Consider the following 27,165-nt stretch of genomic DNA (forward strand, 5'->3'; position numbering starts at 1 on the left):
GAGACTCTGTTTCTAAATAAAATACAAAATAGGGCTGGGATGTGGCTCAGCGGTCGAGTGCCCCTGAGTTCAATCCCTGGTACCTTAATAAATAAATAAAGCTAAGAGTCTCACGTGTAATATACCAATAAAAGTATGGAAAAAATAAAATTGATATGGCTATCCTAAAAAAGTGTCCATCTATAGATAATACTGGATCAGGTTATTAGGGTACACATTTTTTAAAAAATTATTATTTAAAAAAGCAGGGGGAGGAAAAAAAAGGGATCAAAATGTTGTTATGGTTTAGAATGTTCTAAATTGATATTTTTAGAATTTAAAAATATTGAAAAATTTAAAATGTGTATAATGATACTTCAATTAAGAAATAGTCCCTGTGGACTTTGATTCCAATGCTGGTACTAAAATGCAGATTTTATATGAACACCAGCAACTAGGGATCTATACTCTTCTCATGTAATCATTGAGTCAAAGCTAATAAAACCCTCATGCAATTCTATATTGGTTTCAACAGATTCCTTTACAATGATCGAGAGTAGATCAGTGATCAATAATGGAGTGATTATGCCTGAGAACTCCAACTACTCCCTAAGAAAACACAAAACTACAATGTGCTAGAAGAAAATACGCATAATTTTATTTAATACCATTTACTTTATTTTATTTCTGTAACAGAAAGGATGTTTCATATTGTCCAATGCTACCAAAAAGGAAAAAAAAAAAGTTTGAATAAGCTAGAAAGAAGTTGTGGAGTCTTCCTTCAATTAAAGGAAAATTTCTGTGTCCTGGACCCTCAAGCAGGAGCTAAACTTTGAACTGTTGAATAGTTCTTCTCCAAGTCCAGCTGAGACCATTGGCATTTGAAGAAGACAGGCTAAGGGGCATGCTAGTCACTTGTATTATAAACAGAATACATGTGTGACATCTAAGTTGCCTAGTTTTAGGGAAACGGAATGAGTCTAATGATGGTTCTATTACCTTCTGGCAGTGGGGCCTTGGCAAAATCATTTAACTATTCGTTCTCTCATTTGGAGAAAGAGGATAATAACAGACTCATATGGATTACAGATAATACATATAATATGCCATCTTTCTTTCTAATGCACAGGAAAAGCACAGCAAAAGAAACTGTGGTTCTCATTACCAGATGAGGAGTCCTTTAAATGGAGATATGGTTCTGTTTGACATGACCCAGGAGTACAGTCAGGGGACCTCAGGTCTTGGCATCTAACCATGCTTGGAAAGACTTAAAGTTTTTAATCAATTTAGCAACTTAGGAGGGCATTTAGAATTAATTTTCTCATAGAGTCACTAGAGCATTGCTCCAAGTTAGCTATTCTAAGGGAGCATATTTGAGATTTTTCTGTAGCTGTGTATGTTAGTTGACTGGCAACTCTCCCCCACTGGACATTGTCAAGGTCCAAATAAATTCGATCATTCCTTATAGTCAGATTTTGCAAATGGAATTCATGTATCCTGAGGGAAGCATTCAACATGCCCCAGGGGTACATAAAGCCACAGAAGAAAAATGGCTCATTTTCTAAAGAATCCTTTTTATTTGAAACTTTTAGGGAAACTATAAGTAATTTAACAGATAAGTAATTTGCCAGATGTAGATTTATCACAAAATTTTAAGATAAAATATGAGACTTGGAATTTCATGCTAATGACAAACTACATCAGGTATGAGTCTGATACCTCAAGCTACACAGAAGGTTCCCATTGCTGGAGGACAATTGATTCTAAGAAAATGATTCTGGAAAGTGAATCCACTTAAAATGAGGACTAAATATTCCATAGTAATTACTAGGGGGAAAATGTTGGTTAGAATTTTATGCTGAAAACTAGACAAAAAGATATATTTAAAAAAAACTGCTTACTGCAAAGAATCCTACTTTCCCACAAGGTTTAGATAAGATCCATGGATGAACCATTTGCCTATGACAAGGCCAGTCATAGATTTATGACAGAGATTTCAGAGACAGAAGATTTATCTGTCTCACCAAAACTCCCACCCTCATACACACCCATGCATACATCTCCTGCCCCCACTCTGCAATTTCCCCAGTATAATTAGACCATAATCTTCATTAGATCAACATTCAATATTTACCTTAGCATGAATATATAAACACTTTTCACAGCCAAGTCATGAGTGTATAATGATTATTTTCCTTTTCCTGCTAAATTTTCTTCCTAGAGTTAAAAATCATTTCGGTTTTATTTATTTGTTTTGCTTTCTACATATTTGTTGTTAATTTATTCCTAGAGTCTCCTCAGATTGAGCAATGCCCTTTCAACTATCTTAAAATGTTAAGATGCCTTAGATATTCTACCATTCATTTTGTTGAAGAGGTCACATTTGGGTCTTCTTGCTGGTCTTGTTGGATTGAAACTCCCTAGGCAGCTGCTAAGCTGTTAGCTTCCATTCTCTTTTGCCGTCTATGAAGCTTTCCTTTTCCCTTACCCGGAGTCTTCTTTTCCCTGGGAGCCATGTCTACCATCTTTATTTTTGGTGGAATATATCCTTCCTGAGATAGAGTTCATAGAAGACAAATGTGGAGACTGCATATTGGAAGATGCCTCCATTCTTCCCACCTCTCTACTTGAGAGAGAGTTTGGGTGAGTAGTGAATTCTGGCTTGGGAGTATCTCACCTTTTTCTATTTTCTGTCTCCAGTGTTGTTGTGGGAAGGCCTACTGCTATTCTGATTTCCTCTTATGAAACCCCTGCTTATTCCTTTTGGAATCTTCTCTTTATTACTAATACCAAAATAAAATTCATGATGATGTTTCTTCCTTTCCTCCTCCTCCTTCTTCTTTTTCTTCATTGATTTTTTTGGGCATTCAGTGAGCTTGATTAGTCTGAAAATTCATGTCTTTAAGACTGGGAAAAATTTCTTGAATTGTGCCTTTAATTATTCTTTTAACATCCATTTTCTCTATTCTGTTTTTATAATTCCTATAACTTGGATGTTTTCTTGACACATCTTTAATTTTCTTTTTTCCCTCTCTCCTAACACTTCCCTTTATTTTCTGAGTAATTTTCTCAATTTATTTTTTAATTATCTAATGATTTTGAAAACTTTCTCCTAGCATACTTCATTTCCAAGAGCTCTTTTTATGTTCCCTGAGAATTTCTTTTTAAATATCATCCCATTCTTGAGTTTTAGATGCAACATCACATCTTCTAAGTATATGTTTTCTTCATACACAGTCTCTGTTTTCTCCAAGATTTTTGTCTTCTGCTGGTTTGGACTTTTGGTTTCAAGTTAGAAGCTTTCTTCAAATGTCTGGTGCTTCTTGGCCCACCACTTATGAACAGAGTACTAACAGGCATGTGGTGGTACTTCCCAAAAGCAGGGTTGGTCACTTGTGGATTTCACTGTAGGATGATGTAGCTGGGCCATTCCACTGGGAAACTCTTGATGTCATTTGATAAAGTCATTTTATCAAATCTAATATCTGTCAAACTATCTAGTTTCCTGCTTGGAGAATATAAGTGTAGTTTGCGTTATTCAGAGTGAAAACACTGGCAGTTTCAACATTCAATGTGTAAAAATGCTAAAGTCCCCTATTTTTACATACCTCCAATTGTGCTTTTATCCTGTGGTTTAGAAACTATCTGTTTTACCGTCTCTAGAGAACAGAGGTCTAGTTTTTGTTAGAGATGGAAGCATGAAGAAGAGAGGAATTGAGGTCCACCTGATTTTTGAGCAAACTTTGAGCCAATGTTCTTGGTTTCTGTGCTCATTTTGCTGCTACTTCTTCTAGAAGTCTCTTATCACTAATTCTTGAGTCTTGGGGTCTTCTGAAATATAATTTGGGCTGTTCGTGTCTGAATTAGGATTTAACTTTCTCCTGCCTGCTTAGACAGTTTCCACTTATTAGTATGCTATTTATTAAATGTGCTTTCTTGCCTCCAGACTTTTGTTGCTGTTGTCTCCTTTCCCATGTCTTTGTTTAGATTTTTTTTTTTAAATTTCCTTTTGTTTTGTTTTAATGAGGTTTCAGGAAATTAAAGTGTGTGTATAATTTGCCATTTTAACCAGAAGTTCAAGCACTGGCTTGAACTTGAAGTCTACTGTTTTATACTGCCTCCCAAGAATCAGTTTCATATAATCAGAATACTATCATAATAATAATTAACTATTAAGTTTTTATGATATGTCATACACTATTTTAAGCTTATGAACACTTAGTCATACACTAGCTGTGGACACTGTAAAACCTTGGTGCCCCTTTTAGAGCCTTTCCCGACCCCAGGGAAGCCTGAGTGGAGATTTGTAGAACTACTTCATGGTAATGATATGGGGTTCAATTTTTTTCTTTCAGTGCTGGGGGTTGAACTCAGGGCCTCCTGCGTGCTAGGCAAGCACTCTGCTGCCGAACTACACCCCCAGCCATGGCTCAAATTTTGACCTCACCTCTACCAGCTATGTAACTAACTTCTCTCTGCTGCAGTATCCACATCCGTTAGTCAGATTTCCATTGCTGTGACAAGTACATGAGAAAAACAACTTAGGGGAAAAAAGATTCATTTGGACTCATGGTTTCATTCTATGGTGAGCTGCCTCCATTGTTTGGGCCTCGGGTGAGTTAAAACATTCTGGCAGAAGGACACGGTGGAGGAAAGCTGTCAGATGATGGCAGCCAGGAAGGAGGGAGGGGAAGAAGGGGGAGGGAGAAAGGTAGGGGTGAGGGCCAAGGCTAACATGTAGTACTCAAGAGAATGACCCCAATGTCCTACTTCCTCCAGCCATGCCTCACTTGCCTACAGTTTCTACCCAGTAGTCCATTCAAATTATTAACCCATCACATAGATTAATCCACTGATGAAGTCAGAGCCCTCATGATCTGATCATTTCCCAAAAGCCCCACCTGTGGACAGTGCTGCGCAGCCCTCAGCATATGAGCTTTGTAAGACATTCCAGGTCCAAATCATAAGAACATCTGTGAAACACAGTTACTAAATCATATCTATCTGCCTTTTTGGGTTTTTGTGCAGACTACATGCTATAATCTATATTTGCACAATGTCAAGCAAATGATAAACATTCAGAAAGCAAAAAAATGCCTGAGAATAGAACAAAAGGACCCTCTCCACAAGACGTGCTGTATGTGTCCTGGGGTGAGTGTGGCTTTGGCAACACTGCTATGGAGATAGACCTGAGGTGGGGGCAGAATGCTGATGTTCTGAAGCCCCAGGGAATACCCTGAGATGCCCAGACTTGCATAAGGTGTCCCAGCCCCATGATAATGATCTGACATTCTCTACATTTCTTCCTGGCTTTGCCTTTCTTCTTGGCTATACTCTTCTGTGTTCCAACCCCTCTGTTAATATCTTCCTGTCTCCAACTCTGTGCATATTTGCTAATTTAACCCACAGAGAGCCCTATAAGGACAGCATTTTATCTCCCTTTGCAAGTAGGTAAACTGAGGCACAGAAAGGAACCATCACACAATTTCACCAGGACTCATAACAGGAGTCTTGACCCCAGAGCTTGTGCTCTTCACCCAGCCTGGCCTCACTTTCTATTAGCATCTTGCTCAACCATCTTTTGGTTCAACTTCTCTTCCATCACCAATTCTATGACTATTGTATTTTCATTCTCACTAGATGATCTTTCTTCTCCATGAATCCTTCTCAGGCACAAATATCCAGTGTCATTACTCAAACCTGTTTTTTGACAATGGCCAAACCCATTTTGGGCTCAGAAACCTAATGTGGAGAGATGGAGTCCTGATGATGCTGCAGAAAGTGCTCCTCTGAGTTCAGTTCCAAAACCTCTGCCCTGGAGCATGTGCTTTGTGCTACCTCCTGCAGAATAAAATGTAGATATTCTTGCTCTGGGTCATACAGTGGTTACATGGGAGAGGCCTGATCTCCCTCTGCTTCCCTCATCCTGTTTCCACCATGAGTCAAGGCCTCAAAGCCTTCCCTTCATGTTTTGGTGTAAGATGCCCTGACTGCAGAGCCCTCCACCCTGCCACATCATCTAAAATCAGGTCCAACATACACTTGCCTTGCTCTTACCTTAGATAACTTGCATCAGCCTATTTTCCCTCCAATTTGCATTCTACCACCCAGTCATTCTAGAAACAGATCCCATCTGTAGGGGAGCCCTGGCACATACCATCCACCTGTCTCCTATACTGATATAACTAGCTCTGGGACCACTATCAGCCAGAATACCTGCCCTCTCTCTCAGTAACTGCTTTCTCCTGATTTAAGCCCCTCAGTCATTTCCAAGATATTTCCTTGTGCTTTAGCAGATTCATTATCTCTCTTTGTTAGGAATGAGACACTGAGGAGCCAGGGAGCTTTGTAGACATCATTTTAGTCATTCCCCACTTTTATTATTAAATCCCCATCTTTTATTATTAAAAAACTGAATCACAGAATGGTTTCTGGGGACCCCTGTCACAAGTGCTATAAAGTCACACAGCAAGAACATACAGGAATTGGAATTTTCTTCACATCAAATTTCAGAGCAAGCAAGACTGGATAAAAAGATAGAGTCCCAGATAGCATTTAGAAAGGAAGCTTAGAATAAGGAGGCCCAGAGGTGCCCAGAAAAGGTGGGATCAAAAAAAGGCATTGGAATCAAACCCATATTATCATGGGTGGACATTGTCAATTCACATAGTCTGAATTACAGAAGCGTGGTGGGGTAGAGCATCCTAGGCATTTGGGACTAGTGCCAGGCCTTACCTGACTCCTGTCAGAGCCACAGCCCTTCCTGCCCATCCCTACATGCCTGGCAGAGGATCTGGTGCCAAGAGGAATCAGCACAGGCCATCGTGACTGCTGGTTCCTGTCAGCGAGGCCCATCTGGCTGAGCTGCCGGCACAGCCACAAGAGGCAGGGTACCCACAGAGAAAAATAGTGTGGCCTTCATGAGGTTGAACTTTTCTCTTTTTCTTCTTCTGGGACTCCAGGACTAGGATGAGGGAAAGGGGGCTTTGGGTTAGGAACCTGGCTTACATTTCAAACAGAGACTCTAATTGATTTGGACCTGAGCCTCTTTACTTCTCATTACTACCAGGAGCCACTGAGTTCCTTTCATGTTCCAAGAGACCAGGGCCTCCTGTCTCCAGCAAAGGCTTTGGCTTAACCCATTCCTGACCATCATCCATTGTCTGGCTTGAGTTTACTGAGTAGGAGTGGTGGGAGGAGTCCACGCAACAGCATTAGGCAAGAAGAATTAGCCCTCAATCTGCTTCCCACTTTCAGGTTTGCTCCTTCCACATGGACATGCCCCTGCAGCCCTCTGGCCTGGATTCTTCTTGTAGTTCATGATCATCCTGTCCCTACAGCTAGACTAGACAAATGGATAGAGAAAGTTCACCTCCTAGGCAGTTAGATGTGCAAGCTCTAAATATCCACTTATTTTCCTGTGTGTGATCTTGTGCAGGTTACTTAACTTCTATATACTGCATATTCTTTACCTAAAGAATATAAACATTTGGACGTTTTCCTTTCACTTATATTCATTTCTTACTACAAAAGCAATAAATGCTTTTGGTAAAAAATTTTAAATATGTAAGTATAAAGAGATTATTATTGGGCTGGGGTTATGGCTCAGTGGTAGGGCACTTGCCTAGCACATAACAGGCACTGGGTTTGATCTTCAGCACCACATAAAAATAAATAAATTAAATAAAGGTATTGTGTCTGTATACAACTAAAAAAAATTTTAAAAAGAGATTAGGGCCCTTTTGGCTCTCTGAGCAGCACCGTGATGGTAGGCAAGAACAAGCACTCTACAAAAGGTGGCAAGAAGGGAGCCAAGAAGAAAGTGGTTGATCCATTTTCTAAGAAAGATTGGTATGATGTGAAAGTATCAGTGTTGTTCAATATAAGAAATATTGGAAAAACATTAGTCACAAGGACACAAGGAACCAAAATTGCATCAGATGGCCTCAAGGATTGGGTGTTTGAAGTGATTCTTGCTGATCTGCAGAATGATGAAGTTGAATTTAGGAAGTTCAAGCTAATTACTGAGGATGTTCAGGGAAAAAACTGCCTGACCAACTTACCATGACAAAATGTGTTCCATGGTCAAAAAATGGTAGATGACGATGGAAGCTCATGTTGATGTCAAGACTACCGATGGTTATTTGCTGTGTCTGTTCTGTGTTGGTTTTACTAAAAAATGCAATAATCAGATATGTAGACCTCCTATGCTTGGCACCAACAGGTCTGCCAAATCCAGAAGAAGATGATGGAAATTATGACCTGGGAGGTGCAGACAAATGACTTGACAGAAGTAGTCAATAAACTGATTCCAGACAGCATTGGGTAAGACATAGAGAAGGCTTGTCAATCAATTTATCCTCTTCATGATGTCTTTGTTTAGAAAAGCAAATGCTAAAGAAGCCCAAGTTTGAATTGGGAAAACTCATGGAGCTTTACAGTGAAGGTAGTAGTTCTGGAAAAGCTACAGGAGATGAGACAGGTACAAAAGTTCAATGAGCTGATGGATATGAATCACCAGTTCAAAAATCTGTTTAAAATTCAGACTTTTAATGTTGTAAATGGATCTTTTATTTATTTATTTATATGCGGTGTTGAGGATTGAACCCAATGCCTTACACATGCCAGGCAGATGCTTTACCACTGAGCAACATTCCAGCCCCCTAAAATTCAGATTTTTAATAGTGACTAATAAAAAGTCCTATTTGTGTGTGTGTGTGTGTGTGTGTGTGTGTGTGTGTGAGAGAGAGAGAGAGAGAGAGAGAGAGAGAGAATTAGGGGCTGGGGCTAATCGCTGAAACATATTTTTTAACTTTCTATATTATGAAGATTATTCCATATAGAGATGTATATATGTTAATCTTTTTAAGGATTGCATAGAATTCCCTAAAAAGTACCATGACTTATTCATCTGTTTATCTGTTGATATACACATGGGTTGTTTCTGAGATCTCATTGTCATAAACAGTGCTGTAATGAACTTGCTTTGTAATAGATTCAATTCAGGGTGTCTGCCTTGCTCATGATCCACCCCAGGACAATACCTGTGATATTCCCCTGTCTTGGAGAGCTCTTTCCTCCTACAGCTTCCTTTAACTCATAGTCCAAATAGTCATTGGGTCATCCCATCCTGTTTCCAGAACTACCCTATTGTAGTGGGTCAGGGTGGCAGGCATCCCTCAAATGAGCCAGTGCAGAACCCTTTCCTGGGAATGGGAATCCAGAAGAGAGAATCCCTATTTTCCTTCTAGTTAGGAAGACGGGATGACAAGAACCTGAAAGCTGCCAGAAAGCCCAAGAGAATGAAGCCCACACAGAAAGCAACAAAACAAAGGATGATCTCTTAATTTTATTTTTTGCAGTGCTGCAGATCAAGTTCAGGGACTGTGCATGCTAGGCAAGTACTCTACCACTGAGCTAAATCCCCCAGCCCAGAATCTCTTTTTAAAACCAAAGATCTGGACCATTTCTAAGGTCCCTCTGCTTCTAACATTCTGGGAGAGTAAATGTTCCCCACAGGCTTATATGTTGAAGACTTGGTCTCCAGGAGCTGGCTGCACATTTGGAAGGTAGTGGAAACTTTAGGAGGTGGAAACTAGTTGAAGGAACTAGGGGTGTGTCCTTGAAGGCTCTAATTTGTCCTGGCCCCTTCCTCCCCACCCCTTTGCTTCTGGTCACTATGAAGTGAGCAGCTCTGCTCCTCCACATGCTCCTGCCACAATGTTCTGCTGGTCAAAAGTTCAAAGCAATGAGGTCAAATGACCAATAGACCAAAATCTCAAAACCCATGAAAAATAAATCCTTTCTCCTTTTAAATTGATTTTCTCAGGTATTTTCTCATAGCAACAGAAGCTGACTAACACAAAGAGGAAATCAGAGAGTAAGCCCAGAGCTTTCTACCCATCATATTTCCTCCCTATGAATCCTTGGACTCTTGGAAGGCCAGGGGCCTCTGGGGAAGCCCTTTCTTCCATTCTTTTTACATGACTCTTATAATCATGGAGATTGTCCAGCCTCTCCTCACTGAAATTGCATCTGTAATGTAAGAACTAACTTCTTTGAGAGGCATAATTTGTGAACTATCATCTGTCATTTATATTTCAATGTGGCTGTCAGATTCTTTCATGAGAGCAGACTTTCCTAAGGGAAAGGAGATAAGGCAGGGGAACAATGGACACATTCAAATCAAGCACAAACATTTCTTAAATACCTCCACTTCTCCAGGTTCTGTGTAAAAGATCAGAAATGGAAAGATAAGCAGAATATCCTCCAAGCTTCTGAACCCTCACTTCATGGACTATTTTAGCCCCTGGATCACTGGCATCTCCCTATTTCCACTCCAGGGCTCATCTAATTCAACAGCATCCATGTGAGCCTGCAGTCCATCACCCTCCACCTGCTCCCTGCCTTCTACCTTCCTGCATACACTGAAGGGAAGAGTTCCCACTTTGTAGGGCTCTCATAAGAATAAGTTAGTGTATCTCCTTGTGCTTTGTAAACTATAAAGGATTGTTACTATTAACACCCAGGAAGAAAGGAAGTGCATGGAGCACAGGGGAGGCAGGACTGAGGAGCATTGGATAATTGGGAAGGCAGACAAGGGCAGGCCAGGAGGACCCCACACTGAGTGACCTGTCAGTGGGAAGAGATGCTGGGGGTGGGGGCAGCCAGAAACTTTGGAAGGCAGAAAGCATTCAGATGTCCACGCTGGGAGTCAGACCCCCCAACCCCAACATTATTCATCTCCCTGGAGGGGGTAGCCTTAAGAGGTTTCTGTGACCAGCTCAGAGCAGCAACTTCCTGAGGCCGGGCAGCCTCCCCCATAGTGTATCTGTCTATCCATCCATTTCTCCCCAGACCTGGGAGCTGAGATTTGGCTTAGCAGGAACCTGTCTCTATCCCCTTGCCTATTTCTCAGACTTCCTGAGATGGAGAGAGATAAATGAGGGGATGCTGGCTCCTAGGAATATTGGTGGGGTTGGGGAGGGAGCATGGATTTGAGTTCTCCACTCTCCACCCTACCAATACCTCAAGGGCCACAGCAGGGCAATCCAGGGCGAGACAGCTTGGGGATGCACAGCTCCCCCAAGGCGGGGCTGGGATATCAAAGTTGGAAGCGCGGGGGCATGTCAGCCTGGCTTTGTAAGCGGGGCTCCCATCAATGCATGAAAGCCTTGCTCTACAAACCGCATTCGCTGCGCTCCCAACCTGCATTCCGGATTGGTCACGGCCTGGCCCCCAGCTGCATTCCTGGGCTAGAGGAGGCAAAGGGGCCTGGCCTCTTTGTTCTTCCCAAATCAAGGCTCAGAACCATGACAGGCTGATCACATTACCCAGCTGAGGTCAGCCTGGCAGGAATGACCCCCTCCTGCTCCTCCCCCACCTCACTGAGACAGGGCAGCCCATCCCACCCCACCTCACTCTCCTCACCTGTGTTGGACCCTTCCTAACAGCCTGTGCTGGGTTTTGTTGAGGAAGGAAAATCTCAAACCACAGCTTCAGTGTTTCTGTCCAAAGTCAAATGCTGGGAGAAGTGCCCAGACCCAAGCTATTCCAGAACTTGTTCAATTTCAGGCCATCTCCAAGGACTTGCAGCTGCTCTGGCATGGGCCCAACTGCCTTGCTTGCTGCCTGACCCCTTGGGATCCCCATGTATGCACCTAGATGGCATCTCAGGCCTGAGTTCAGTGTCAGAACAAGGCCAGCTTTCAGCATCCCCATGGATGAGATGCCCTTCTATCCTAAGTCACAGTTCAAACCCAAATGCCCTCTTGGCTTGGGAGTGACTTCTCACCACCTGCTTCCTATGCCTGGTGACAGGAATGTAAGCTTGAAGTCTGACCTGCCTGGTATGACTCCCTGTTCTGCTACTTACTTGCTGTGTGACCTTGGATGGCTGATTTCACTTCACTTTTTCTGGGCCTCAGTTTCCTCATTTATAAAACTAGTATAAGCATGAAGATTTTAAGATTAAGTTTCATGGAATGTTGTAGGTACACAACCAATGTTACTTTACTTGCTCTCTTCCCTTCCCCGTGTAATGAGTGATCTCAGGCCAAATCTTCACTAGATCAATAATGCACTTTCCTCCTTTTTCTGAATTCCTAAAACTCTGACGATGGGGGCCAAGCTATCTGGAAATAGCTATACACAAATCATCCCTTGTTGTTCTGAATCTTTTTATATGTCAATCTTTGTCTCCCCAACAAGCTTGTTGGCATTTCAGGAAAGACCTTCAATTTTGTTATTTGTTCAACAAATATGTAATGAAGAGAACTGGGCAGGCACTGGGGATCCAGCTAAGGAGAAGGCAGTTCAGGCTCCTGCATGGCTGAGCTCACAGGCACTATTTAATGTGCAATGAGTTGCAATAATTTTTTTTTTTCCAGTTTAAATGAGCACTGTAATGGAAAAGCATGGGCCATCATGAGAATCTAATAGGGGGCTCTGGGAAGCTTCCTCTGAGGGAATCTAAGCTGAGTCCTGGAGAACTAATGGGAGCAATAGGGAGAAGGACTCCTAGTCAGGGCTTAAGTGTAGCAGTGAGAGTTGTAGGGGCTGTTTGTCCTGATAAGGAAACTGGGCTGTATTCCAGAATGAAATCAGAACCCATTGTGAGATTTTTGAGCAGGAGCATAGTATGATCAGAATTACCAGATAAGAGAAAAGAAAAAGGATTCCAGACACAATGGTGCATGCTTGAAATACCAGCTGCTCAGGAGACCGAGTCAGGAGGATCTCTTGAGACCCTGTCTCAAAATAAAAAGGGCTGGGTTTGTAGCTCAGTGATAGAGTGGCCCTGAGTTCAATCCCAAGTACCACAAAAGAAAGAGAGAAAAAGGGAGAGAGACAAGAAAAATAAAAGAAAGGAGGCCAGGGTGACCAGGAATGAAGATAGTGAGACTCAGCATGCTGGGGGTACAGGTCATGCTGGAGGTATCCTTGGGTGAGTTTGGCTTGATAAAAGCAGTAGAGACTGAGAGATGAAGGCAGAACCATTAGGGCTGCTCCACAAAAACCCATTTATAATAGCCTACTCTCAGTTATGCAAGAAATAAAACATCCTCAGAATGGCCCATCCTGTGTTGCTAATAGGGTGTTTTCAGAGATTTTCAGCACCACGGACTCCATTTTATTGTTCTCCCTCTCATCCGGTGAGTTGTGTTGAAGGATTTTTGTCTACTAAACAAATTGAATTCATTAATTTACTAATTAACTTTGTTGCCTCATGTTTTACTATTCAGGCCTTCAGAACTTATAATCTGAGCTGCTGATTTCAGGAGATAACTGCTGTTCCCACATGGAGATGATTTAATTCAAGCCCAAAATAAGTGTGATGTTTCAGTTCTGAGCAGCCTGGGTTTTCTTTTTCTTCATTGGAGTTTATAAGCATTTACGAACAAACCCGGTGCCTGCCCTCGGGAAGATTGTGGTCCTGAGGGTGATGCATTTGAGGAAACAGCCAATTACAAATGCCAGATGACAGTACTACTCTGTGGGTAAGCACAGGCTTGGATGGGCATGCTCTGCCTGCAGCACAGCCTGGGAGGCATACTGAATGCTCTTGTCTGTCCCTCCAGGTGACTCCACACCTGCCTGCATTCTGCTCTGCACCCCTGGCCTGACTCTCAGGGTTGACAGACTGCACCAATGGGGCTCTTCTGCCCTCTTGATTCAAACAGGGTTTTGCTAATTGGATTTTCTGGCAGGAGGAGGATAAGGTCAGATTCCCCTCCCCTTTCCCCCATTCAGCCACCTGGAATCCAGATCTGCTGTAGCTCTGTTCCTCTTCTGAAATGCCACAGGACCTATCCCCTGCTTGCAGGGTTCTGGTAACTGCCCCCTCTTTACTCTTTTAAGCCTACTGTAGATGGGGATTTGTGCTCCATTGTTAGCTTTTTCACTCATTGTTGGTGTCCCTGAATCCTGCCAATGGCGTCTCACTAGTTCCTTCTTGCTATCTCCTCCAAGTTCCTGTTTGAACAAGCCATCTGTTCCTCTGGGAACCTGGCTTATATGAGGGTCAGAGAAAACTTCTCAGAGGGCTGGCATTTATCCAAAGGATGAAAAAGAGTTAGCCTTATAGCAGAAAATATATGATTTCTGGGATTGTTTTTTCTCTTATAAACATGGAAACAGCTTCCCAACCTCCATTGCTACCTCCAAGGACACTTAGGCACAAAGTATGTCCAGGTTGGGAATCATTGGCCTAGAGCTGAAAGAGTCTGCACAAACTCTAATTTGGAGGCCTATTTGTTTTCCTCCCAGCCAGACTCTGAGTTGGAAGAGAGAGAGTCTGTGGCTGCCCCACTGGAGGCTGTACCCTCTCACTCCCTCTCAGGGATTCTCCCAGAACATGAGTGGAGGCTCTGCCATTTCCACCCGCTCCCGCTTCCCTAACCCAGCTCCTGTCCTCTCACCGAAACAGCCCTGGCCAGATGCTGGTGAGAGTGAATTCCTTGGGAAGGAATGTCCCCAGGTCCATCAGGCAGAAGGACAGCTGCCCCAAAGATCAGGTTTCAGGAAAAACAGGCCTACCTCCTCCTTCATAGCAGTCCAGGGCTCCTGGATGTCTGGACACCTGCCGGGGATCCCACCCCCAGTCCACCCCTTTCCTGGCCCCCAGAGATGGGAAAGAGCTGAGCTAGGCTATGGGGTTGTCATGCTCCTCCCCTCCCAGCTGCCCCAGTCTAGTCCCTCTCCCACTCCCTGTCACCTCCAATTAGATAATTCATGTTCATGCTTTTCAGAATCTGGCCTTCCCACCAGCTAAATCCGGCACCTGCCCATACCCTCCCCTTCTCTCCCCAGCTTCTGGGGCTTCCTTTGGAGATTTCACACTGACCTCACCCTGTGTCTCTTTGTGGAGAGACATACTGTGCTTATTCCTGCCAGTTCCCATCCTCTTACACCCCCTCCCTCTTTCTATTGACCTTATGCCTCATGATTCCTGCCTCTCCAAACCCATCAACATTCATCACCTGCATCCCTAAAGAGAAGCCCAGTGCTACCTGGCATCGTTATTTAAACAATAATGACAGCTACTATTTTCTCAGTGTCTCCTCTGTGTGCCAGACAGTCTAGAGTGAGTCAGCCCCTTCAACAACCCTAACCATGTAGGTATTTCTAACACAATGTTCCTCTTGAGGTAATTGAGACCTTAAGTAATTTTTTAGGCTGGGGAATGGTAGTGGGAAGACTTGAATCCAGATTCTTCCATCTGGAAAGCTCTGGCTCTTATCCACTCCTCCACACTAACTTGTCTTGTCTCCCCAGTATAAGTTTTCAGCACATACAGACCTGACAATGTGGTTCTCTTGAATTTAACACGGTTGCCCAGCTGTGGTAGGCACTGGTTGTGACCCTCAGTCTCTTCACACAGTAACTACAGTGACCCATTTAATGCTTAAATCAGATCTTGCTCTAAAGACAACTTCTGTTGTTTTCACTTTTCAAGCCAAAGTCCTGTCAATGGCCTACAACACCCAGTGTGACCTGCTACACACGTGTCCTCTGCCCCTTACCTACTTCCACTCTCCTCAATTCATACTGGCTCCTGGTTATTCCTTACATGTTCCAGGTACAGCTTAGAGTCACACTGTGAGCAACCAGCAAAGCCATAGTTAGAGTCCCATCCTCCATGTGAGCTGCCCCCTAACCACCTGGTCATGGCCTTATTTCCTGCCAGCAGCAAGGGCACTGTGCTATTTCCGTAGCAGCTCCAATGCCACATGAGCATTGTGTGACCCTCCCTCCCAACAACTGAGCCTTTTCTTAACTTTTTACTTCTGCTGTGACCTCCAGGCTGCCCTTGCATCTCTCTTACTAAGTTCCCTCTTCTCCCTTCTTCCCTACCCTCCCTGCACAGGCCACTCCCATTGTGAGCCACAGCCCATCCCTACTAGGCCTTTGCTTGTGCTGTCCTCCACTCAAGGCAGATGCTCGCTTATCTACGTACTTGATGTCCCACTCATGAGCCTCCCTAGTCTCCCCCCTCTTCCTTCTGTACTCCAACAGCAGCCAGGCTCTTTCCCTCTGCCCTTCTCATGGCGTGTGGATTCTCTCCCTGTACCCCAGGGACCCTACCTCAGCTATTGTGGGATTTTTTTTTTTTTTAGCCTTTTACTTCTATATATTTCAATTGCCACTTTTAGACTATGAATCCCTGTTCATGTTGTCCCCTCTTGGTGATTGGTGCCCAATTCCTACATATGGATTTAAAAGAATTAAGTTCACTCAGGGGAAAACTGAGGTTGAAAAGAAAGACGAGTTGCCCCTGGTCATGAGGCAAAGTCCACCGCAGATCTCACCCCTGTAGGGCTTCCTGGTGACATACAGGATGCCAAAGCAGTTTTCATTTTGGAGAAACAACACATATTTTTTTAGTATTGAAGATGGTCCCATGATTTCTGCCTGTTGATGTCACTTCTGTGATTATATTATGTTATAGGGCAAAAGAGAGATGACTTGGAAGAGTCTAATTTAATTCCAGGAGCTCTTCAAAAGCGGAGACATTTCTGTAGCTGAAGGCCAAGAAGTCAGAGGTGGGGCACATGGTAAAGGATCCCTCACATGCTGGCTTGAAGACGTAGGGGGCTCTTGACCAGGAACCTAGATGATGTCTAAAAGCTGGGAACTAAATTGTGCCAAGAACTAAGTAGATACATGCCCAGAACCTCAGAAAGGTACATGACCATGCCTGCTGGCCTCCATTTCATCCCGTGAAACACTGAGCCATGGACCTGACTGTGCCACCTATGCCCATCATCTCACCTGGAGAACTGTGATCTGAAGATTTGTGTTGTCCAAATTGTTGCTGTTGTGATGATTTGTTACACAGCAATAAAAAAATAACAATAAGTAATACATGTGAACCAGCCTGTATAGGTTGGTCCTCAATGAATGAATGCTAGTTATTCTGATTAACACCCAGCTATAACCACGATCACAATGTCATTGGTTCTACCTTTCCCTCTTCCTTGGATCTGGTTATGACCCCCAGCACGGCTATCTTGGGCTCCAGCAGGGACAGTGGTGTCCTCTGGCTTCTGTGTGGCTTTGCTCCACATAGCCACAGCCCCTGCTCAGCCCTGGCTAACTCTTCTCATGTCCTTTGCCCTGTCCCTGGCTCCGTCCACCCACCATTGTCTACCCACAACTCCAGAAAGAGGAAAAAGATGCACATAGCCTTATCGTGCAGTTTGCTAGTGAGAAGCAAGTGGCCTGCCATGCTCAGGGCAGAAAGAGGAGGACAGAGCCCCACCAGAATTCAACCCCATATTCCTGGGGTGGCCCAATGTGACATGGCCAGGAGGGCACAAAGGACTTCTCCACCTAAATGTCTCTTTGGCCACCAAAGCCTTAGTGACCAGAGCAGCCCTCCTCCTGAGCACCCACACCACAGCCCTGGGTGTGGGTAGGAGGGCAGCCAAAGCCTGAGTCACTGGGAGGAGACAGTTGGGTCTTGACTTGTGGTGTCCGTGGGGAGAACTGAGAGACTGGGGAGGGCTGTAAAGCCCCTCCCTCCACCCCAGAACTCCTGATGGCCCCACAGTTGGGGAGCTGGAAGCCTGTCTCCCTGGCACTGGAGCCTTCTGCTGCCATTTCAAACCTCACTGTCCTTCTTTGTCCCCCAGGCTCACTACCTTCTCTAGGGGCATCCACTCTCTTGACAACTCATTTCCTCTTCATCCCCAGGCTCTTTATTTTTATTTTTATTGTTTTTGGAACTGGGGATCGAATCCAGGGCTTCACTCATGCAAGCGCCTTACCACTGAGCTACATCCCTGCCCTAATAGCCATTTATCTCCAGGTTCGTTCCTGTTTGGGCCTGAAAGACAAGGGAATTAGCTGATGGCCATTCCAGATTCTTGTCTAGCTCACCGTTCTGATTTTAACATTCATCTCAATTTCATGATCATAGACTTTTTTTTTTCCTTTTATTTTCTTCCCAGCCTCTTTATCAAACAGGAAAGCAGAGGGCAGCTGGCTCATTCTGGGTAACAGAGCAGTGCAAGGACTAAAGTCCATGCCAGGACTTTGGTTTGAGCTGGAAACTCTGACTAGACACATGGCAGTAGAGAAAGAGGCGGTCCCTGAGGTGGGATGACCCTGCATGTGACTGCCCAACAGGGGCCGCTGTCTGCTCCACACTCAGCTCTGGAGGCACCAGGAGGACAAGGCCAGACCCACTTGGCAATACCCACACTCCCATTGCCTCTCTCAGCCGTCTGTCCCATGCACTGGACACTGTATGGTCCTGGGCTTTACACTACAGCTCTTGCTATCTGACTTCTGCATCTACCTACTGCCACATGCTGGGCACTGTGCTCCTTAGAGACTCTATTCTCTAACACAGTAACCTCAGGTTGTCTCTCTACCTGGGTTTAGCACTTTCCAGAACTTCAGGAGATGGGACCAATGCAATGGAGCCTCCTAAATCAGGCTTGTACTGTCCCAGGAAGGAGAGGGAATTTGGATACTGACTTGGTTTCTGGCATGTTGGCAGGGACCCCACTAAACTCCTCCCATTCACAGCTGCCAACCATCCACCACTGCCCCTCCTCTGAACGTTCAGAGTCCCGATGTTCTCTCAGCTATCAGCATTCCCCTTTCCCACTGTTGTCCCAGACAGGATCTGGACCCATCCTGAGAAAAACAAGAAGCACATCAGTCTTAGGTCTGGAAACATCCCCTTTCCAGGGAAAGAAGAAAAAACATTTTTTTTTTTTTTTCAGTATTGTGGATTGAACCCAGGGCCTCATGCATGCTAGGCACTTGCTCTATCACAGAGCCACATCCCCAGCCAGGAAGAACCATATTAAGGGTCTTCCATGTGATCTTAGACATTGTTCTGGGAGCTTCCCACAGAATATCTTAGTTACTCCTTACAAGAGCTCCACAGAACCAGTACTGTCTCCATCTTACAGGTGAGAATACTCTTCAGAGAGCACTCTGACTAGCTCAAGGTTCTGGAGTGGAGCTGAAACTGGAGCCACATCTATTTGGTTCCATAACTCACACCAGACCACTCCTGGCAACCCACTGTCTTAAGCTTCTGCCTACTTGGTCCTGCCTCAGTTTCCCATTTGGCCTTTCAGTTCTGTACTGGGACTGGAGCTTTTCTTGAATCCCTTCGGACTTAATTCAGGCTGCTGCCTTGAACTGAGCTTGTAGTGGCCATGATGAAGACAGTTTCTGGCTCATTGTTGGATTCCAGTCCCTCTTCCACACTCTAGTTCCTTGCCTCTTTTTCAAGCCATCTTATAGTGGGTATGACCTCTGCCTGGAAATGTGGGTCCATTATAATTCCTAGGCTTACCTTATTTGGGGATTGGGCATGATAAGAAACAGCCAAAGTCAAATGTAAAGGTTTGGAAGATGGTCCAAGAAGTTCTCCCCAAAAGAGTGTGGATGCCATAAATTTGGTAGAAAGTGGCTAACAAGATCCATCCAGTCTTGGATTTTCTGGACATGAAGGAAAGCAAGACCTGGGGGTAGAGAGAGGGCCAGAAGACATCCTCACCTCCCAAGGAGCTGTCTGTTTACATTCTGTCTGCTCACAGTGCCTTTTCCAGACTGCTGGCCCAGCTCCCTCACATACTGTTATGGTCAACACCCTTCCTGTTGCCTGGTGCTTCCATGGGAGAACACTGCTGTCTGCCATGTTTCTGCTACACCCTAATTCCCAGAGAGAAAGAACTGGGCACGGAGAGGGCGCCTGTGCAGCCCAGAGCCTCACAACCTAATGGCCCTTCAGCTGCTAAGCCTCTACCTCTTTGCTTCTCTCTTAGAGTTTGAGTCCTTTCCCTGCCTTTCTGGACCTGTCTACTCCCAAAGTCTAGGGAACAAAGGCTCTGAGATGTAGACACCCATTTCCATATAACCAGTAAAGTCAGGAAGAGAAAGCCCACATCTTTCTGACCAGTATCTCCCAGATCCTAAGTCTACCCTTCTGGCAAGGACTTTGGCCCCCAACCTAGCAGGTAGATAGCACGGCCTTTTTCAAACAAGGAGACCTAAGCCGAGCTGAGACCTTCCTCCACCAAAAGTTGACTTGTGCCTCCTCTGTCGTGTAGCTTTCCTGTCTGTCCTAGGACATCCTTAGTCAAGAACTGCTAGCAGGGACCAAGGGAGGGCTTGGAGTGGGAGAGCAGGGCACTGTTCTACCTATACGTGATACCCTGTATCACACAAAGGCAACTATTTTCTGGAAGAAAAAAAAAATGAAAAGACCCAGGGTCAGAATGGGAGAGAGATAGAGACAAAGACAAAAAGTAGCAAGACAGAGAGACACACGCTGGGGGAGATAGATAGAAAGACCAAAAAGTACTGAGAGGCTTAAATTGACACCACATGGTCACTATGCCGGACCCCAGGGCCCAGCAAACGAGTTTCGTGCTGAGTCAGTTGCCATGGTGACAAACATGCAGGAAATATCCAAGATAACTAGAATAGTGGAAATAACATGTGTTTTGGATAAAACCTACCCCACCCCACCCCCTCCAATGTATTCATCACATTATTTAGGATAAACTTGGCTTTTGCACAATCTCCTTCCCCGAGAGGCCAGGCTGGGGGATTCTAAGGTCATAGGGTGAAAGGCATGTGGCCCTAGGGGACCCAATGAGCCTGGAACAGAGTTTGTTCCCTCACTCTGCCTCCCCAAGTCTAGGTTTGGATACCTAGAGTCATCTGCTCCTGGACGAAGAGGACAGAAAGAGTCTGAATTCCTGTTTAAGGTCACGCACATAGCAGGTCTGAGGACAGGGGAAGGAACTGAGTTGGAGCCAAGCACCATGGAGTGCTGGCATCTCTGCATGGTGACCACTGTCCCCACTTTTAAAACAAGGGCAAAAATATTCAGCAGTAAGAAGTGGTGAAGGGAGGGAGAAGGAGACAGGGCTCTCAGGGGCAGACGACCTTGAGAAAAAGAAGAAAGGGAAAAGCTTTGATCTGGCTCACACACAGAAAAGTGAGTCCCACACCTGGGGAGAAGAAGGAGTTAAAAGAGTCTCAGAAGAGAGCAAGACTTCTTAGAAGTATGTTCCCAAGGACCTGGGAGGGGAGAGGTTACCACTAAAAGCCAGCCCAGTTAGCCCCTTTCCGCCCTCTAAGCATCAGGATGCTCCACACTTCTCTGAGTCTCCAGCAGAAAGTATTCCATGGAGAGAAAACAAAGTTTCAAGTCAGATGTCCTGCAGCCTCCTGCTTGTAAGACATGGATAGGGCCCATGACTTCACAGGACCTCTGTACTGGCTTCCACCAAGTAGAGCTAAAAAGGCTGTTTGGAGTAAATGCCACAGTGCACGTGGGAGCACTTGGCACATCATAAAACTCCATGTCCAAGTTGTTGACTGCTATCGTGACTCAGGCAGAGAGGAATAGACAGGCCAAGGGGCAGGGAGAAGTTGCAGGCAAAGGTTCATATGAGGAGACTGGTTTCTCTAATGACATTACACCCAGATTTTCCGATCTAAACAACTAGCTTCAGTTGTGATTTCCCATCTTGGAACGTTTCTGGGAAATGATCCCTGATAGAAATTGGTTTGGGAATGGTTCCACCTGGACACAGTGGACCTTGCTTGGTTTGAGTGTTCCCCTTGGGAATGCCAGAACCAAGTCATGACCTGAGAAGACCTGGTGGGGTCCCCCACTGATCCTTATTCCTGACCCTCTCCAGGAATCAAAGCACCACCCCTTTCTGAATCAGAATCAAGCCTGGTAGTGGAGCTTAAATGACTCTCTAGGCCCAAATGGTACCATCTCCCTTGGGAATATAGAGAGCTCACCAACTCACAGCAGATTTTAATTCTTTTTTGCTGTTGGGAAGAGTGAAACCCATACCACTCAGCTCAAGTTCAAAGCCTTACCAGGCTGTGAGAAATGAGGGTGGAGAACAAGGCAAGCATAGGGAGGGAAAAACCAGAAATGCCCCAATGCTTGGTGCCTAGGGAAGTGTGACAACAGCTAAGTGTGGGGAGGGATTGGCTTGGGGGCAAAAATCCTGTTTCCCAGAACTGGTACTAGGGCAGAACCCCTGGAGAAGCAGAAAGCTGGCAGTTCCTTACAGGTGATGTGCCAGGTAGTCATGCAGAGAAAATATAGACCAAAGCTGGGCCTACCCCCTCAGGCCAGTCTTGGTTCCAAGGGAGGATAGTAGGAAGTGTGCTGGGCAGAACACAACCTCCCAGCTGGCTGCCTTTGCTATATCTGACTTCATCCCCTCACTCCCACCAATTTTTCCACACTGATTCTCTTTAGCCCTGGAGTGATTTTTCCAGCTCTTCATCTGGTTCTATATGGCACCAGAAAAGGCAGCCTGGGCAGCAGGAGGCTGGCATGGATGTGTATGTGTGCATGCATGTGCATCAGGGGCAGATGTGGGAGGTAGGCTGATGGTGTAGGAGATGAGGGACTTAGTAGTCCCGAGCCAGGCAATCCTGGTTGTTTCTCCAAACATTGCTAGGAAAGCCCAAGAGCTAATAACAGATACAGAAAGTTAGAGCCTAGAGGGGGATGAAGTGCCCATCTACTCCCTGGCTTCATAATTCTTCAGTTTTTGAGAGGCACAGGAATAGACCACTGATTACAGAGAAGTCTTAACCTGAGAAGGAGGGACCTGGTCTTCCTTCCCTACTACATGGGCCCAGCTGCGGACACAGCTCAAGCTGGAGTGTGAGGACAGAAAGTAAGGCCCAGGATTTGTCCAGAAGTCTTGGGTATATGGTGTTCCCGGGCCCCAGGATAGGGGCATGGTGCCGGCAACCACTTTTTTCTGTTTGCCAAAGAGCTTTCTCCCGGGGGATTAACAGGGCCTTCCTGCCACCCCATCTGGTTGGTACAGGAGCCAGAACACCACCCCTGGCTGCCAGCCAGCCTGTGTCTAAGGAGCCAGTGCTCTCTTGCAGACACGCATTGCTGGGGCCTTAGGGTAGGGGGAGGGAGGTAGGGGCCCTCTGGGGAGTCCCTGGGCCACCCAGCTGGGAAGTACTGACCCTGAAACTCTGCCAGTTCCAGCCTCTGCTCTGTGACTGAGGCTGGACAGGAGTCCTGAGGTTTGTCTTCTTTCTCCTGAAGACAAGGAATACATGACTGATCTACAAACTGAGGTCAGCGATCTCAGAGACAGTGGACTTCTGTCTTGTGAAGATGTAACCAGTTGCCCATTGGAAAAGTGAGTCTAAGCCAAGAGGTGGAAAGGCTCTTGAGCAGGGGTAAAAGCAAGCCTGAGTTTACAGAGTGGGAGCTGTGTTCACAGGACCAATGGGATGGGAAGATGTTGGTATGCATCTCTGAGTCTTCTCAAAAGAAAAAATTGTCAAGCCATGATGGCTCATGCCTGTAATCCCAGGGAGGTTGAGGCAGGAGGATTCCAAGTTCAAGACCAGCCACCATAACTTAGCAAGACCATAATAATAATAATAAAAGCTGGGGATGTAGCTCAGTGATAAAGCACCCATGAGTTCAATCCCCAGCACCAAACAAACAAAAAAAAAAAAAAAAACAAGAGGAGGAGAAGAAGGAGAAAGAGAAGGAGAAATTGAAAAATGTATAGCTGTGGGGAAACTGAAGTCAAACTCATTCTCCAGACAGGGAATAGGAGGCCCAGTGAGGTTATATGATTTGCCAAAGGACAGGCAGTTACTGATGAGTCAAGCTCAGATTAGAACCCAATTGTTCTGTTACCGACTACCATTCCTTCTTCCTCTCCTCTACTTCCTCTCAGGGCCCCAACACTCAGCAGCCAGGAAACGCCACCGCACCGCCCCCCCAAGCATGAACAGAGGATGGGCTAGTTACCCTGGGAGGGAATAAGAAATTGGACCCTGCTTGAGAGGATTGTTAGGAATAGAATAATAGTGGGAAAGGTAAACCAGAGCCTGAGTCCCAGAGGGGACTCTCTAGAACCAGCAGCACCTTTAGAACAGGAGACCCTTCAAAATGGCATCCAAGACCACTCTCATGCCATGTGGCCCCAAAGACAGCCAAAGGCTGCACTTGTCTCTCTCCTGCACTCTGCTAAGTAAACAAACACAGCACTCAAGCAGCTCTCTGCCGGCAAACACCTCCAACTGCAAACTCTCCCTGAATAAATAAACACACACTGCACGTTTACACACACACACACACACACACACTGTATTCTTACTCACACACTGAAACATATTCACTCATGTTCTTTCCCAGAACCAGGGACTGCTCCCTCCCCTCCATGTAGCCTCTGCCTGCCCCAACCTCAAATACAGGCTACACTCAAAGTTGTTGTGACAGAGACTGCCACCTCTGCCAGGGTGCTGTGACAAGCCAGGCCCTCAAGTACAGATAGCCAGACCCTAGTCCCAAGGCTTGTTCTAACAACCCACAAGCCCATGCAGGAGGGCAGGTCTTTTCTAAGAACCACTCACCCTGAGGGACCACCAAAATGAGACTCTAGGCACTTGGAACATTACAGAAATAAGGGCACCTTCAAGATGATTCGGTAACTATTTGACCTTAGAATCCCCAGGAGAGAAGTTAACTTGCCCAAAATATCAAGAACCAATTTTATAGAACCAAGATCACAACTCTTGACAAAAAAAAATCTTTCTACTTCTCCTTGCTGATCTTTGGATTATTTTTATTAGTTCATTACATAGACAAGTACCATCCAGATGGCAGATTCTCAAGAGATGGTAATTAGGTAGTGAAATCTGCTTAGTTCTGGAATGACATTCTCAGAAAGACCCTATTGGCCTTTGCCCTTAACTTGGAACTTCCCAGGGGCTGTCTTGTCTCCTCTTTGGGAAGGGTGGCTTCCTGTGACATCCAGCTCACCAACTAAGCACCATCTACCTCCCATCAACAAGTCAGATAAGAACGTCAGCAACCTAGATCCTGTGCTAAAACAGATCCAACAAGAAAGACAAAGTCACTGTAGGCCAGGCAAGGACCAGAGGTTGATCCCAGGCGTATCCTGGTGCAGGGCCACTGAGGCAGGGTGGTGCTGTAGCCCAGGGCACAGAAGAATACAACTGGAGATGTTTCCAACCAAATAGGCCTGGCATTGAGCAAAGCAACACATAAGCTTTGGCATCAGATCTGGTTTCAGATCTGTTTCTCTGTTATTACCTAGAGGGTACTGGCAATTTGCCTAACTTCTTCTGTCTCTAAAAAGGGGAAAATTCGCATCTTTTGTGGTTGCTATAAAGATTAATAAAATGTTGTATATGAAGTCTCTAGCTCTACACTATTGCCTTCAACAGTGATTGATAGACTTGGCATGATTTAAAGTCCCAGCTCTACCTGCCTCTCTTCATTGTAAGTAAAAAAAAAAAAGAAAAGAAAAGAAAAAGAAAAAGAAAAAAGAAACACACATACACATATTCAAAACAAGATGGTATGTGAGAAAGTGCATTATAGGAGCTGGAGTTGTGGCTCAGTGGTAGAGCCCTTGCCTAGCACGTGTGAGGCACTGAGTCCTATCCTCAGCACCACATAGAAATAAATAAAACAGAGGTATTGTATCCATCTACAACTCCAGAACACCCTATGCCTGTACAACCATTTCTATGATGCTATTTCCATGACGGGTATACCTGATTCTGGAGTATGCTCCCAGGGGTGAGCTCTACAACTTGCTGCAGAAAAGCGGCCCCTTAGATGAGCAGCGCTTCAGCAACGATAATGGAGGAGTTGGCAGAGGCTCTGACATACTGCCACGACAAGAAGGTGATTCACAGGGACATTAAGCCAGAGAAACTGCTGCTGGGGCTGATGGGTGAGGTGAAGACTGCAGACTTTGGCTGGTCTGTGCATGCTCTCTCCCTCAGGAGACAGACTACATGTGGGACTCTGGACTACTTGTCCCCAGAAATAGTGGAAGGCAGGACCTATGACAAGAAGGTGGACGTGTGGTGCCTCAGGGTGCTCTGCTATGAGCTGCTGGTGGGAAAGCCACCCTTTGAGAGAACCTCTCAGAGCGACACCCAGCCACGCATCCTCAAGGTGGATGTGACGTTTTCCCCCTCAATGCCTGTGGGGGCCCAGGACTTGGTCTCCAAGCTTCTTAGATACCAGCCCTCAGAGCCGGTTGCCCTGGCTCAGATCCTGGAGCACCCCTGGGTGAAGGCTCACTCCTAGAGGGTGTTGCCTCCCAGTACTCAGAAGGCTTCCTGAGCCCATCTACCTGTATCCTTCGTGTGTATCCAGGGAACTCTCCCTCATTTGTCTTTTTTAATATGGGATGCTAATTAATAAAAACGGAATCATTTAGTGCAAAAAAAAAAAAAAAAAGAAAAAGAAAGTGTATTATGATAAAAATAATTTTAAAAATCCACGCATTTTCATTTAAAATAGTTTATTTTCCAGATTAATCTGGTCTTTAATAATTTCTAAAAGTCAAGTCTTGCTCATTAATGACTACAAGGAATTAGTTCCCAGGCTCCCACAGATACAAAAATCTAAGGTGCTCAAGTTCTTTATGTAAAATAATATAACATTTGCTTATTATTACATATACACATTCTCCCACATACTTTAAATCACCTCTAGATTACTCATTATACCTAATACAATGTAAATGTTATGTAGATAGTTGTACCATATTGCTTAGGGAATAATGATAAGAAAAAAAGTCTGTTTATGTTCAGTGCAGATATAATTTTTTTTCTGAATATTTTTAATCCAAAGTTGTTCAAATCAGTGGACAGGGAATCCCTGGATAAGGTGGCAGACTGTAATTGTAGTCAGGTACAGATGATCATTAATATAGCAATAAAAGCTGAATATACAGTATTTACCCTCTTAGTGAAGAAAAATTCACTTTATTTACATTGTAACTTTTTCATAATGAGAAAGCACACCTGGGATGAATTGAATATCTATTCTAGGCCGAGCCCTGTACTTTATGTAAGAGATACAAAGAACATGGGCATGTGTCTTAAAGCCCAGATGTGAAGATGTGGGGACCCTGAGGAGATCCTGGACTCTTAGTTTCAGCATGTCCCTCCCCAGTAGACACTGTGGACCTTCTCTAGGTCTTCCCTCACTTCTCTGTTTTCTCTGGCTGTCTAGCCCCTGATCTGCTGTCAGTGTGAACAGGCAATAGCTTCTGCAGTCAGGGCAGGAAGACTCAGAGTGAGGCTGAAAGGGTCCTGGATTAGGGGACCCACATACTAAGAATAGTGGGTCAACAAGGAAAGCAG

General features: G+C 44.9%; 2 pseudogenes across 1 annotated transcript; both read left to right on the top strand.

Moving 5' to 3' along the window:
* Positions 1-7,736: 7,736 nt before the first annotated feature.
* Positions 7,737-8,517, top strand: LOC107153545 (annotated as a pseudogene). Its single transcript, XR_001504926.2, has one exon. The product of XR_001504926.2 is annotated as a 40S ribosomal protein S3a-like (transcript).
* A 17,035-nt stretch (positions 8,518-25,552) lies between these two features.
* On the top strand, positions 25,553-26,137 carry LOC107153546 (annotated as a pseudogene).
* Positions 26,138-27,165: the final 1,028 nt, after the last annotated feature.

This window comes from Marmota marmota, unplaced genomic scaffold, assembly GCF_001458135.2.
Source record: "Marmota marmota marmota unplaced genomic scaffold, marMar, whole genome shotgun sequence".
NCBI lineage: Eukaryota > Metazoa > Chordata > Mammalia > Rodentia > Sciuridae > Marmota > Marmota marmota.